At 29.7% G+C, this 15990-nt stretch overlaps 1 protein-coding gene across 8 annotated transcripts in view; it reads left to right on the forward strand.

Annotated features, from left to right (window-relative positions):
* Dgk (diacyl glycerol kinase 1) overlaps positions 1-15990 on the forward strand; it is a 464938-nt gene that overhangs the window by 196816 nt on the left and 252132 nt on the right. For 4 of the 8 annotated variants that reach the window (XM_087159924.1, XM_087159926.1, XM_087159928.1 and 1 more), the window contains exon 3: positions 12504-12541. The gene's annotated coding sequence lies outside the window, so the exon portion shown is untranslated. The remainder of the gene's footprint in view (positions 1-12503; positions 12542-15990) is intronic. The other 4 variants (XM_087159925.1, XM_087159927.1, XM_087159929.1 and 1 more) reach the window with 1 other exon arrangement.

Genomic DNA, 15990 nt, shown 5'->3' on the forward strand with positions numbered 1-15990 from the left:
AAAATACATTTTGCAATGTCTCAGTTATACACGTAATTCAACTTAAAGTAACATCAGTGTGACTTCTGTTGTTGCAGATTAGATGACCAATAACTTACTTATATTAGGTTGTAAGAAGTTAGTTTAAGCACGACTGTTGATTTTTTTTGCTAGTTATTTATTGTTAGCCTGTTTTTTACGGTTATTAACTGTTTTTTTAGTATTAATTTGTAATTTTTTTATTGATGATTGTTTATTATTTTGTTTGTTTTTGTGAATTTTAATTTAATTGTTGCATATGCTTCATAGCGTAATAACATTTGTGTAACAACAATTCATAGTGTAACAACAATTGTGATCGGTGGAGTGCCCAAAATATTGTGTCGCGTGCCATAAATGGCACGCGTGCCATTGGTTCGCCATCCCTGATCTAGATATTTGTCTGAGGGTGACTACAAGTTATACCTTTCGAGTTGGGTTGGTTCATTTCTATGATGTTTTTTTTTTTTTTTTTGGTTTCTCGCGGGCCACTGCCCGGAAGTTGCCCAGACTTAGCGATTATTCTGCCACAGATCACAATCCGGAAATCTCCCCCTTTTTGTTTTATTTTATGACCGTCGTTGAACAACCGACGATATTTTCAGTTTAAAACTACCGATGTTTAACTCAGTAGCTTTGTAATTTGAACCCATCCTAGAAGACAAGGGTACTTTTGGATAAGTATTCGGTAAAATCTGTGTTCGTGAAGGCGTTTTTGGATGGAACTAACCCCCATTAGCGTTACACAAAGAGGAAAACCATGAAAACCTTCCACGATTAGCTTAATGGTGAAGAGACTGCAAGCAACGATCCGTCTACCACTGAGGATACTTTTATGTCAGCACTGTTGTCTGTGAGAGCCGAATGCGTAATTTGTATCAACCAGTGATCGCTGAGATTCGAACTCAGGGCACCTGACAGAGAGGCGAACGCTCTATTCCCTGAGCCACCACGTCTCAAGGGGTACAGTTTGCAAAAAAGAATGAATACTTTTTGATCTAATGATTGGAATTTTAAAGGCCAATCTTAATGGTTCAATCTTTTTAAGGGCCTATCTTGATCTTGGTGGAAAGTTACGAAATCAGATACAAAAATATACTTTTCTTCGAATAAACGTACGTTTGTTTTCGGTATGAATGGGTTTGAGATACTCAAATAGGGGGCAGTCGCAATCTAGAAAATTGATTTCTAAAGGATGGTTGATAATTTGAACCCCTTAATGTCGATTTCATTTTTTTTTTCTTATTTCGCTGTATCTGAAATTTTTTTTAACGAATCGAAATATTTTTGCACGCAATTATAAAGTTCGATTATTCGCAGATAAATTTCCGTGTAAATGACAATTTCAAATAATTATTTGAAACATTTTTAATGGCAATTTATTCAAATTTTTGCAACTTTTTTACTGTATGTAACTTTAAATGAAAAATTTTAAAATTTGAACAAAATCAGTCGAATAATTTTGGAATGATCTATTTTTAAAATTCGTATATTTAAAATTTCATTCTCGAAAACAATTCTACAAATTTGGGTGTTCGATCAAGTACGTGTATTGTTTTGCAATCTTGCGTTTCAGAGTGGTAGTTTTTGTTTTCGATTACAAGGAATAGATTGTTATTTAAATATTTAAAATGTGAAAATTAGGTTTTAATTACAAAATGAACTTAACATAGTAAATGAGATTTTTTTCCTTGAGGAGAAGCTGAAGATCGATTATTACTTCTATATTGATTTGTTTATATTATTTATTGGTGGATTGATTATTATATTTAAGATTAATTATTATTTTACTAATTGTTATTTCTTATTATTAAAAGGTATTAAAAAATAGGAAATTTATAATTATTGTATCGTGCTGTAAGTGAATTGAAAACAAACATTTCGATTATAAGTTTTTATATATTTTCAAATATTGTACAGCGTACAGATATCAAACTCTCTCAGAAGAAAATAAGTGTCTGGATTCTAAAAAAAATTGTTGTTTTTTTAAGGAAAAGATATTTAGAATAAAATATTCTCAAACTCTAAGCACAAATTCAAGCAATGCGAATAAAATTGGAACTTCTCATTCTTACGATTTTCCACCACGATTCTCTTAAAAGTCAGATTATATTATTTATTGTTGAATTGATTATTATATTTAAGATTGATTATTATTTATTTATAATTATGTCTTATTATTAAATAGTATTAAAAAATATGAAACCTAAAATAATTGAATTGTGCTAAAGTGGAGAGAAAATAAAACATTTCGATTGTATTTAATTTCAAAATTAGCACAGAGTACAGAAATCAAACTCTCAAAAAGGCTGTAAACGTTTAGATTTTAAAAAAAATTGTACTTCTTCAGGGAAAAAAATTTATTTAAAATCAAATACTCTCTAACTTTAAGCACAAGTTCAAGCAGTGCGAATAAAACCGAAACTTCTCTATCTTAAGACTTTCCACCACGAACGTCTTAAAAGTCTGAATCAATTCATGAAGCCTTAAAATCACGTGATGCATTTATATGAGAGAAAATGAACTGCTTTTGGAACCTATCTGCAGAAGTAGCCCATCAAGTTCTGCAGATTTCACCGTCTTAAAGATGAGGAGTGATGATGGCGAAAACTAGAGTTAAGAAATTTTATCCTTTTCTTCCTATATTTGTTTATTTTAATCCCTGCTCGTCAGTTTTCGAACTTGATACCAGTTTTGAATAAAACATGAGATTGTCAAGAGATAATTTGTATTCAGATGGCGCTGTACTGGAAATAAAAATGCAAATTTGGCGTTAAACAGCGGTGGAGTTATGGAGATTCTGTATGTGACTTACAGCGATAGCATTTTGTTGTGTATTTGCTAAAATTCTTTGGTTTTCTCTAACAATTAAAAATGGTAATTGACCTACACTATCTGCATATACATTTGTCTCACTAGTCACAATAAATCAATAGTATTTATCTATCTAAAGTGGCAACACTTGCCTTATACGTTCTATTGTGGTCTCTTTATTTTGTTCTTTTACACCACTTACTAAAAAATAACATAGTGATTTTTAATTAGAAATTTACATTCTTTCAGAAAATAAGCTTTCCTTTAATATTAATGAACAAAATCCTTTTATTGATAATTCTTTCTTCTCTTAAGATATTAAATCTAGTATCATAGGTGAGGTTTGACACTAGATCTTGTAAATATTAACAACACCACAAGAATGGTGATTTTAAAAAGTTTAATGTAGATAAGTATAGTATTTAAGAGAGTATAGAAGAAGTAATAAATAATTTCTAAGTAATGATTCGAAGTTATGAAGTAATAAAAACTCGACAATTATATAATAGTTTAGTTCAAATTTGTACTTGAAAAAAAATTTGGGCTGTTGTTTAATTTAGATTTTACTTTAAGGATCCTATGATTTATGCTAGAAAAAATAAAATTATTTGAAATTTTTTTTTTGTATTTCCATTTTCATCTGCCTTGAATGTGTCTCAATACCATTAATCTTTTGCAATGAAAATTTTTCACTCGGCCTTTCTGTGATTGAGAAAAAGAAGATTTAAGCAGAAACTTGAATAATTTCCTTACTTCTGTTCTAGTTTTTCAATTAAACTGTTTCAAGAATATTTAATTTATAAGTTTATACACTCTATAACAAAAAAATCGACGCACCAAGTACGCACTAAGACGCGCAAAATCTGTAAAAAAAAGACGCGATCAGGCTGGAATGATGCCGACTGGGGACGTATAGTCTTTAGCGACGAATCCCGCTTCCAAATGTGTCCTGACGATCATCGAAGACGTGTTTGGAGACGCACAGAGCAGAGGGGGGATCCTGCCTTCACTATTGCACACCACACCGGCACTCAACAAGGCATTATGGTCTGGGGTGCCATTTCCTTTGACAGCCGGACCCTTTTGGTCGTCATTAGAGGTACACATACTGCACAGCGGTATATCGACGACATCCTAAGACCTGTTTTGTTACCGCTCCTTTTGCAGCTCCCTGGGCTGGTTTTTCAGCCGGACAATGCCAGACCACATACGGCACGTGTTGCTATGAACTGTCTGCAAACTTGTCAAACTCTTCCTTGGCCTGCCATATCACCAGATCTCTCTCCCATCGAGCATGTCTGGGATATGATGGGAAGGCGATTGCATCTGGCCCGGAATGTTGATGACCTCGTTCGACAATTGGATCGAATTTGGCAGGAAATACCGAAAGAGACCATCCGGGAGCTTTATCGGTCTATGTCATGCCGTGTGGCAGCTTGTATCCAGGCTAGAGGCGGGTCAACACCTTATTGAACTTGTTATTGTAACTCTTCAATAAATTGTTCAATTGTTCTGAAATTTTAATCATGTACTATTCTGTGCATTGTCTTCCTATTCACCAAATTTAGTTTAAATCGAACAACTCCTTCTTGGTGGGTCGATTTTTTTGTTATATGTCCGAAGCAAGTTTCCCGATGTAACTGAAAACAGTACCAAATGCATACAAACTAAAGTATGAGTCGATGAAAAAGAATCGAAAATCCTATGAAAAAAAGCAAAATCTTTAGATACTATTGAATACAAATTTTTATAATTTCTTTTTATAATGCAACAAATATACAAATATACAAATTTTTATAATTTCTTTTTATTTAGGCCTAAATCATTATAATTTTGATTAGGCTAATTTAACAATGATTCGACAATATAACGACAGTTAAACAATGTATTTTCTTTAGCATTTTACGAAATTTTTTTCAGGATTGTTAACTAGTATTAAGTAAAAGAAAATATTTAGAATTTTATGTATGGAAATTTCCTCGCCAAGCAATCAGCAAATCAAATTTGAAAAATGTATTTTGGAAAAGGATCAGTCTAAAGCCGAACTACTAACTGTTAAAAATTTATCTGAAGAACAGCATTCAGAAGGCATTCTGCAATTATATTTCTATGAAAATGGGGAAGTTTATCAATACGAAGAAAGCAAATAAAAAAAAGCTTTGCTTGCCAAAGTTTTCCAATCAAGCTGGGATATATATTTATTTTGCAATCATTAAGTTTTCCTTTTTAATATCCATAGATCTGCAAAAGATTCTTGCAGTTAAATGGTAATTATTTTTGGATGTATAACTCTATGGCAAAATACCAATGGAGAAATGTTGCCATAGCTGCATGGCAAAGGTGTACCAGCCTATGGAAAAATTTCTTCCTTTAGCAGACCTTAGTTTTGTGGCAAAAATATGTCATATAAAAAAATGCCATAGGATATTCCTATGGGGTTTTGCCTATGGTAAAATTTTGCCATACATGTATGTCAAAATTTTGCCATTCGTATATGGCAAAACTTTACCATAGGCAAAACCCCATAGGAATATCCCATGGCATTTTTTATGGCAAACCTATGGCAAATTTTCCTAAGGGTCTATAGCAGCGAAAGCTACCTTAGAGGACTACTGATACTAATTTTATCCAAGCTACTCTTTCTTTAAAGAAAAATACTGCACAAAATATTCCGAGCTATCCAAGAAAATAATGTCTGGCGAAATCTCGACACAATATGAAATTTATAATCGATATAGGCTACTAGATATAGTACAAATCACCACGTGAACCCGAATAAGAAATCTTAACCACTCAAGTGGCTTGATAATATTTTATTTTATTTCATAACCGGCGTTCAACAGCTGATCCAATTCTGTGTTTACAACTACTGATGTCCAACTCCGTAGTCTTGTAATTTTGAACCTAATCTAGAAGACAAGGAAGATCCTGGATCAAGTATTTTGAGAAATCGGCCTTCATGGTGGACTTTTTGATGAAATTAACCTGCATTTGCGTTACATGGAGAGGTAAACCACGAAACTCTGGTCGGTGTTAGCCGGATGCGGAATTCTTAAATACCAGGCATCGCTGGGGTTCGAATCAGTTTCACCTTATTAGAAGGCGAACGCTACATCCCCATAGCCATCACAGCTAAGCTTGATGACATTGAAAAAGATGAAAAAAATTGAAAGTAACTTATTGAAAAAAAGAACAGGAATTTTAATCAGTTGGAAGGAACTCGTTGGGCTGGCCTGCTATGGGCTGTAGTTGTAAGAAAACGATTAGTCCAACAATGCGTTAACTTTATATTTTTACTCTCAATAGTTCAATTACTATTAAAATTTAATCACAAAAATAATAAATAATATTGTGGTTTTCTAAGTGTTTTATCTTTTAATAATTATTGAATTATAATATATTAAATCTCAGTTGTGATCTCATCTTAATATGAATTTCTTTTCAAATAAATTAAACCGCGCATTAAATTTAATATAGTAAACACATTTTCTGTGCTATCTCGAAACGAGAAATATGTAAATGAATCAGAGCCTAAAGGCGTTCTTCAGCGAAATAAAAATTTATATCCTCATTGGTATAAAATTTTCATTGTCGAATATTATTAATATGCAAAGTGTTCAACCGCAGTTATATGAGTTTCTTGCGATTAAATATTCATTAAATTCTTGAATCCTATTTCTTTTTAAGGAAGCTGAATAAAAATTATCATCCTTTTAATTTTTGCCCCAAGTTATCCTCCTTTTGAAAAGATCCTTTTTTCGTATAATATTTTCAACCACGGATTGAAATAAACTGATGATTATGTTAGATTATGCATTGAAAGGTTTCAGTGAAGAATTAAAAAAAATATTCTAGAACTTCCAAATATATTTTACTTTATTTCTGATAAAATATCTCAATACTCTTTATAATTCTAAATATGTGACTCATTTTTTTTTCAAACCAATAAATACCTGTTCGGTTAATGGAATATTTCTCATCTTTCTTTCAATTGCGGCTATCTTTAATATTAAACTATTACGAAAATAAAACTATGACTTTTTAATTGTTTACCTTTTCATACAAATATAAATTATAAACACGAATGGTATTCGATTTTTGTAATTGTAAGATTACAAACCGTGATTTCAGAAAATTAATAATTACAGTAATAATTCAGGAGCCGTAATGGCTCAGTGGCTAAAAAAATGAAACACACAATTTTATACTACTAAAACTAAGTTTTAAAACTACTGTGCTAAATTCAAAAATAGCTAGCAGCATTGACGTATTATTTTTCTTTCATTTTTTATGTGCTTCTAAATAAGGTATAGTTTTTTCAGTATCTTTACTGACAAGAACATACAACTCAATTTCGAGGAATAATTTTGTTTGTAACCTTATCAAATACATACTTCATCATTTGTTAAAGTAAACACACAATTTTACCTTACTAAAAACTAATACATAAATTTTTAGAGACTGAGATGTGCCGAATTTAAAAATAACCCACAGAATTGACTCGTTTATACACTGTTACAATATGTACATTATTTTCTTTTTTTCTAAATTTCATGCTCCAAAAGTTTCAATGAGAAGAGAGTAAACATTTTTAGAAAATATTCTCCCCATATTATTTTCTTTATCCCTTCATACGGCAAATAAGTAGTTTTTTTCCCTAAGTGGTTCTCAGATTTGAGTTGCTGTTGGCAAAAAAGAAATGAAATACATAATAAATTGTTGGTTGTCTTCGCTACAGTAGGTTCTTTTTTCCGAAACTTAATCGTACATCATAGAGAAGAAGACTATTATTGTTTTCTCTGTAATCTTTTCTATCCTCGCTCCAAAAGAAAATATATTTCGCGAGAAATGACCAGAGTTTCAATAACTTGGGAGCTAAAATATTTTTAACCGCTTTCTATTTAAGAGGACCAGTTAGTTGCTATTTTTATATTTTATTTTTAGCTTAAAAACTATATTTTGTATTAGTTAAATAAAAAATTCTCTTTATGTTAGTGTATCTGTGTATTTCCCTTTAGTATTTATTTTAAGATTTAATATTAAATTTGGATCGTTAAATGAACTCATGATTGATAGTAATGATAATGCATGGAGTAAGCTTGATCATTTAAGAAACTGCACATAGAATCCTAAACTTCACATTATTTCTGATTATGATCTTCATTAAAACATATAAGAACATGCCATAGCAGTTATATTTCGAAAAAGCCGTCGATAAAGTGCTATGTCAGAAATGATGATGTGATACGTCAGAATAGGTTTAATCTCTTATAAAACTGCTATAGAATCCCAAATCTTACATCTTAAGTAAATATTTCTAAATATGATTCTTATTGAAACAGTTAGAGACAAAAAATAGCGTATCTATCGAAAAAGCCGTCGATAAATTGCTCTGTCAGAATAGGCTTATTTGTTCATGAAACTGCTATAGAAACCCTAACCTTAGATCCTAGGTAAGTATGTGAATGTTTGATAAAAACACTTAATCATTGGGTTATCTTTTGAAACAACTGTCAATAAATTATTTCAAAATAGGCTTAATCGCTTTTAAAACTACAATGGAATCTCAAATTTTAGAGATCTCAAGTTAGTATTTGTGAATATGATTCTTATTAAAAAAAACTTTGGGATATGTATGACATCGTTATCTTTTGAAAAAGCCGTCGATAAATTGTTTAGATATTGCGTTTTTTTTTTTTGAAAATCCGTCGATAATTTTTTAAGTTAGAACAGACTTAATCGTTAATGAAACTGCTGTAGAATCCCAAACCTTACAGCTGAAGACGGTGCTCTAGATGCCGATTAAAAAATTTAGAGATAATGCTGTAATTTAGGAAAAAACCGTTAATTAATTATTGTTCAAACCAACAGCAATATTCTTGTAGTAGCATTAAATTTTGAAACAAATTTGAAGTCTTTGCTTTTTTTCACCACCATGCAATAAGAGGTATCTTTTTTTTTAACAACATGTTGCAAAATTTTGTGTAAATTTATTTATTTATTTTTAGAGAAAAGCCAATAGTACTTGCCTAATTTTATGATTAGTTTAATTTCAAAAATCACGTATACAAAAGTCGTATTCAGTATATCTCGGTACTCCTTGAATATGTGTCATAAAATATTGTCTTTGTACATAGTTGAAGCAACAGTGTCAGAAAAAATTGAGCCGCATCGTCATTTTTAAAGTCATATTTCTAAACCAGATAGCTATATACAAGTTGAGGTAATCCGCTTAAATTAATTTAACTATGCATTGCAGTGGCACATGCCCAATTTTATAATTATTTTCACTTTAGAAATAACATATGCAATAAGCGTATTCAATATATCCAGGTACTCCTTGAATATGTGTAAAAAATATTATATTTGTACATAGCTGTAGCAACAGTGTTAGAAAAAAAATGAACCGTATTGTTATTTTTAAAGTCATAGTTCTATACAAGTTGAGGTAATACGCTTGAATAAATTTAACTATGCATTGCTATGGCTGTTTCTATGACACAACTCTTCAAAGCATTTTTCTTATGAAATTTGCAAAGAAAAAAAATGCAAACTTATTTGGCACTAAATTTAAATAATAAATGCATATAAAATATCTATTTCACTAAATAAAAAATAAAAAACCAATGTGTAAAAGTCTTTTATGTATGAAGTATAAAAATTTTTACTTACATTTAAGCTTCTAGTTTGGCATTGTTAAATCAAAAAATTATAATAATGCATAAAACATCCTTTGAACTAAACTATTAGTTTTACTTTCATGTAATCGATTCGGCGTAAACATTTTCTAACTATTAACTAACTATTTTTGAATTCAGTTACGCAGGTACAAATTTGCAAGTCATATTTGAAATACAAGACGGAACTACCAGAATTTAATTTTACAGTGTCGCAAATTTAGATTTTCAAATTTCAATTCTGCATAAATTGAAAATGCTATTACCAAATGTAATTGTTAAAATGTATCTTGTTTCACGCCTTTTTGCATTCGTATTTCGCAGAATAATTTATTCAAGGTGTGCGCTTCTCTTGAATTTTAGAACTCACGTCAGCACCTCCCCCCCCCCCTTGAGTGTATTTTAAAGATTTCCCGACACTAATGAAGATTTAGATTTGTTCAGTTTGATAAACATTCATTCTCTCAATGTTCATTACAATGATTCTCCTTCCCTCCAAAAACAAAAATTCCTTGTTCTGTTGAAATAGTTGGAATTTAATTTCTAGAAACGCCTCTTTATCTGATTAATTTAGTTCCAGAAATTAAGTTTTCCATAATTAATTACAGTGTCTCCAGATGTGTGTTTAAAAATTACGAAATTCAATTTTCCACAATCCAATAATACGAACGGCCAATGTTTGTTCTTTATTAGCAATCGCATGTTTGCGTTCTTTTAAATTAACTGGTGACGATGTAGCGAAGGATATCTTTGGACTTATAAAAACCGTTCTAGAGTTTCCGTACCGAATTCTCGGATTTGGTGTTTGTAAAAATTAGATTAAATATTATTTGACGCGATATCAATGATTATTTAGCAGTAGAATTAATTGATTGAATTAATTATTCTGCAAATGCAAATTATTACGCATTTAGGATAATTGGAATGAATACGGTTGTTTATTGTTTGTTTCGAAATGTAAGGAGTTCAAAGCATTTGTAAAGGGTAGTATTTACTACGCGTTATTTTAATAACCAACTACGTAGTTTTATGTGTTAGCTTCATTGTATATTCCTATAAACGAGCTGAAACAATTTTACGGATTATAATGTTCATTATTTGTAATACAATGTTTAATCTCAAGTCTTAAAGACGTAATAGTTTACATTTGCATCTAAGATTATTCTTAATATATATATTTATACTAAAAGAGGTTAAATATGCTGAATAAATAGCTTTCCCCATGCTATTCACAAAACTAATGTTTTATTTAGCTTTTGAATTTGCTAGTCACTAAAAAAATAAATTTTAAAAAATGAAAAAATAGGCATGTTTTGGAGGGAAAAAACGAGAGGTAAACCTAGATTTAACATAATTAGTATTCCTAGTCGGTTAAAGCCCGGGAATATATTTTACCTATCCACACTTAATCAGCAAAAACTAGTTATAATCAATATTAGTCTGCTAACGACCAAAATTAGAGTTAGATATTTTGATAAAGCATTATTTTGTTAAGTAATATATAACTAACCCTTGTTTGGTATAGTACCGAACAAACTGCGTACGGTGTTAGCATTCACTACATTGTTTTTTTTTTCCGGGGTTAAGAGCTAATGTCCGGCATTGCCTACATGAATGTTCTTTTTTAAGATTGCGGGAAAACATACAATATACAATTGTTCAGTATTCCCTACACTCAAAAGTTTTTCTTCAACGAAAACGGCTAATGTCTGAATAATATTAGACATACTGTTTCGAGTTATAACAGAAAAAAATTAGCGATTCTTAACTTGAACTGGTAAAGCATCTATATTATATAAAACGCTAATACGTATGTATCAATAAAACCGATGATATTTCTTTTCTCGCGTTGGCAACAGTTTTCATTTTTAATTTATGGGCTTCGGCGAGCAAGAGCACGTAGTGAGCATCATATGGGCTAATCTACATTATATAAAACGCTAATACGTTTTAATCGATAGGCTTCGGCGCGCAAGAGCGCGTAGTGAGAATCATGTCTAATCGGGTGAATTCTCATCGAATTATCAAAAAATTTCGCACAAAATTATCTTCATCGAAGCTGATGCTTTACATCCGGCTTTCAGTACTATTTCATATTGTTTTACAACACATGGTTTTAGCCCTCTGGTGGGAAAGACTTTAAAACAAAACTTACAACAGTCACTTTTCTCAACAACTGAAATTTAGAATAGTGTGATTAAGAAAAATATGTGAACTGTTTGCAATTTCAAATTAATATTGAAATGCACAGGTTTAGAATTTTCTACCGTGAAAAGTTTTCGGAACTTCAGTGTTCAAAAAAGTATACAAAAGCTAGACGTTAGGAACGTATCCAATGAGCGAGTAAAGCGAGCATCGGATTGCAAAGCAATCCGAAGTGAACTGCGAAAGCAGTTCCGAGGGGTGACGAGCGCCAGCGAACAGGGGGCGAAGCCACCTAGTAGGTTTATATTTCATTCTTCCTTAATCTATTTCATCCATTACTTCTGCAAAGTATTACAAAAGTACATATTAAATGCGAACTTCGAGGAACACCCTGTACATAAAGCTCATAATGTTTATTTAAATTGAAATGCAAAAATAAAAAAGTTTTTAAGCAATTTTTTGTCATATTTGTGTATTCTGAAGTTATGGTTTTTCAAATTCTTAAAAATGTCAACGTATTATTCTGCAAAATTTTTCAATTTTATCAAAATAAAATTTAAACTTTATGAAAGAAGCATTTTTGAAATCATTACCGTCCATTTATTTTTCATTGCCTATTTCTTTAAATTCAAATAAAATTCAAACAAATTTTTGCGTAAGTAAATTTCATGTAGGAATTTTATCAATACGAGTTGGTAGTAAATTTATAAATACTGTATCTGATGTTCGTCTTATTTCTTTACTGTTATAGTACAGTAAATTTATATTCCATTAGAATTGACTAGTTAATGAAAATACTATGTAGTGTTATGAATGTTCAAATGATAATCATAGAAATTTCTTTTCCAGGTAGAGTTTTGAATGTTGACATTCAACGAAATCAGTAGGTAATTAATGATTTTTTTATTATATAATGATTTAATTTTTTCATTAGTTCATACATTTTTGTTAGTTGTCGAAGCATTTGTGATAATTTTGAATACAGAAATAATTTTTATAAAATTAAAAAAAAAAATTAAAAAACAATTTACGAACATTTATTTATAGCTAACAATACGACATACATATGTACAATCTCGAGCTATATTTCACTGACTCTCTGTTTACTGCGAAGAAATTGTCATTCATATCATATGTCATGATATCAAATTGGAAATCGTAAAAATATGTACTTGAATAAAAAAAAAATCATTACTCAACTTTTCTTGGTCAAAAAGTTATTCTCATTTTAAATATATTGTGTCTGCATTAAATGGAGGTTTCAAGATCATGTTTAAACAACCTATTCTTACAAAAATAGGACTCTTTTAAAATAAAACCCTAAGTACATAAATGATAAATTCATTTTACATGTTTAATTTTGTTTGTTTGCTGCGGCGTATTTTTACAGATTCTTAAAATCTTGTACACCAACAGGACTTACTATTTTATTTCTGAAAAGTTTATGCCCACAATCTATTCCATAAAGTGTATAATGGGATTGTATTTCCTTGTAGGGTTCAGTGAAGGAGCTTTAATTAATTTTCTGTGTACTTTTCGAACGAAGATTGTTATGAAAACAAGGTTTAAACTGCGGTTTACTTTAATTTCCTAAATGGTGCGCAAAATACTGTACGATACCAAATATTCGTTTTCTCAGTAATTTATTCATAAAATATTTTATAAAGATAATTTTTAATTGCCTTGTTTTTAAGTTAAAATTATATGCAAAACAATGTACATTTTTGAACATATAACATGTAAAAAATTTCTGCTAAAATTGCCGCACTGTATGGTAATGACATTTCTGTTAAGAAAAGTCATAATTCTGGTTCATAAAACCAAACAATACGGTATTTAAACCATTCATTTAGTAATTTGTTTATTTGGTAACGGTTTACTGAAAATTCTGGTTTTCAAATTAGTTCTTATTACCACACGTTAGTAAAAAACACAAAACTGAAATGTAATTTTAACCGAATAACTGTTTTTTATTCCATGCTGTCTAAAGTATCATAATAAAATTACCAAATTTTACCACAATTACCAAATTGTATCACAGGTTATAATACCATATTTTATTGTTAATTTTACTAAAATTATTTCCAAAGGGCTTGAGTAAAAATTATCGATCTGAACTTTTTGATGTTCTCATAGAGCCAGAAACGCGGTAAATTGTACCATATTTTGGTAGTTTTAACCATACTTTTTTTCTCGGTGTACAATAATATTAACTCAACTTTAATATGAATTTATATAATCTTACAATTTAAATATGAGTAATTGGTCTAATTTATGTAATTCACATAATAATTTTACATTATATTATTCTCTTTTTTTTTCTTTGAAGAAGAATAACACGCCGCATAATTACTGATGAGTATAAACAAAACTTGTTCAGTTAGTCAAATTATTATGAAGTATTAATCTAAGAGAAAAAAAGTTTCATATATAAACTCATTTATTAAGTCTTAAATTTTATTCTGTTATATTTTACATTGTTAAAGAAATAATACCCCCCGGCGTTTTATGAGCCGATGAAAATTTAAATCTCATGTCTAGAAATTAATTTATGTAATCTTACTTACTCTCATTTTTTACATTATATTACTCTTATAGTATCTTATTGAACTGTAAACAATAAAATACTTCGGCAATACATTATTATTGTTTTGTAAGCTCACTTGGAGAGATACTCATTTGGCACTGTAAACAATAAAATACTTCGGCAATACATTATTATTGTTTTGTAAGCTCACTTGGAGATATACTCATTTGGCTCTGTAAACAATGAAATACTCTGACAATGCATTATTAATGCTTTGTAGGCTCACTTGAAGAGATACTCATTTTACGCAAGAAACAATAAAATACTCATAAGATCAAATAAGCAGACGATTTTTAAATTATTCTTTTTTCCCTGCGTATATCAAATTAAAGCCTTTTATTTTAATCTCAAAATTAAATAAATCACGCTTGTATTTTGTTTTTACAGTTCAATAATTTTTTTAATTAAATAAACAATTTGATAGATTTTTATCTAAGCCATTTAATCAATACTATTACGCCTGATAAAATTTGAAAAAAAAAAAAACACAAGTGGACCTTCAAAAAAATTTGTAATAAAAATGAGTTATTTAAAGAAAGCGGATACTTCAACAGACAACAAATAAAGTGAAATAGACGCATCTTTCATTTCGTAAAAAAATATGTTTCTTTTATCCTTCCATATTAGTTTTATTTTTTATCGAATAAATTTTTGTTAATACTATAAAATACATCACAAAAATTAACATTTGTTGATATGCTCTTAAACGTATAATTTGAAAGCTCTAATGATTCCAAATGCTCGTAAGCTTGCATCTATGCACTCTATCATGTCTGACTATGCATAAAAATAAAAAATTTTTATGAAAAATATGTTTTTTAAATGAATGAAAAGGAAAAATTTGGGTTAATAAAATATTGCGATTATTACTCAAAAAGTGTTGTTTTTTTTTCTCATTTTATTAGTTTCTTTATCCAGTCTTGAAAGATAAGCCTAAAATTTTATTTTATTTTGCGAAACTAGATGGAAAGCTATAAATTAAAATGATATGAATTACTTTTTTTCTTCTTTTTTCTTTAGAAATAAAATACATATAACAAGTTTTATTCTTAATACGGTTGATGAATAGGAAACCCAATCAGTCTAAAGCTGAAAAAATGCGGCAGATGATACACTTGAAATTTTGAATTAAATCATTTGTCGAGAAATACTAACGTTTTTCTCAAGCTTCATTCTGAAACTGCTACCTGCATAACGTCAACAGTACAATAGTCGTCTTAACTCTGATAAATCTTTTTGTCTGCAAGACCGAAAGTGCTATCTACCACATTTAACTTTTTATATTTACTTGTTTTCTATCTTACTAGCTATTTTCCATGTTAAGATATTAGCCATTCTTTACATTTATCTTCAATTTTTCTTATTTTTTTCCTTTAAAAAAACTAGATTTCTTTAAGACTAGTAAAACTATTATTTCAAACTCTTTTCCTTTAAATATCTCTACTATCACTTTTAAACCTAATTTTACTTTTGTAACCTGGTTATTTGCATTATTGTTTTGATAAAATATGATACGAGTGAAGACACATCATAATTAATGAAAATTGTAATTGTAAAGCAAACTCATGGGTGTAATCGCCGCTAGTTTTCCTCCCTATGGCTATGGATCCTGCCTTTGACGTCGTGCTGAATTTTACGTTTTCTAGTTGTTAATTTTCTATTTTAAAATTAACGAAATCATATTAGTTTATTATAAATTCTATGTTTTCTTATTATCTGTTTCATGTTAGTTTATAAATTTCAGTTTTC

This window comes from Parasteatoda tepidariorum, chromosome 3 (assembly GCF_982258835.1).
Source record: "Parasteatoda tepidariorum strain Cologne lab strain chromosome 3, Ptep-v5.0, whole genome shotgun sequence".
Classification (NCBI taxonomy): domain Eukaryota; kingdom Metazoa; phylum Arthropoda; class Arachnida; order Araneae; family Theridiidae; genus Parasteatoda; species Parasteatoda tepidariorum.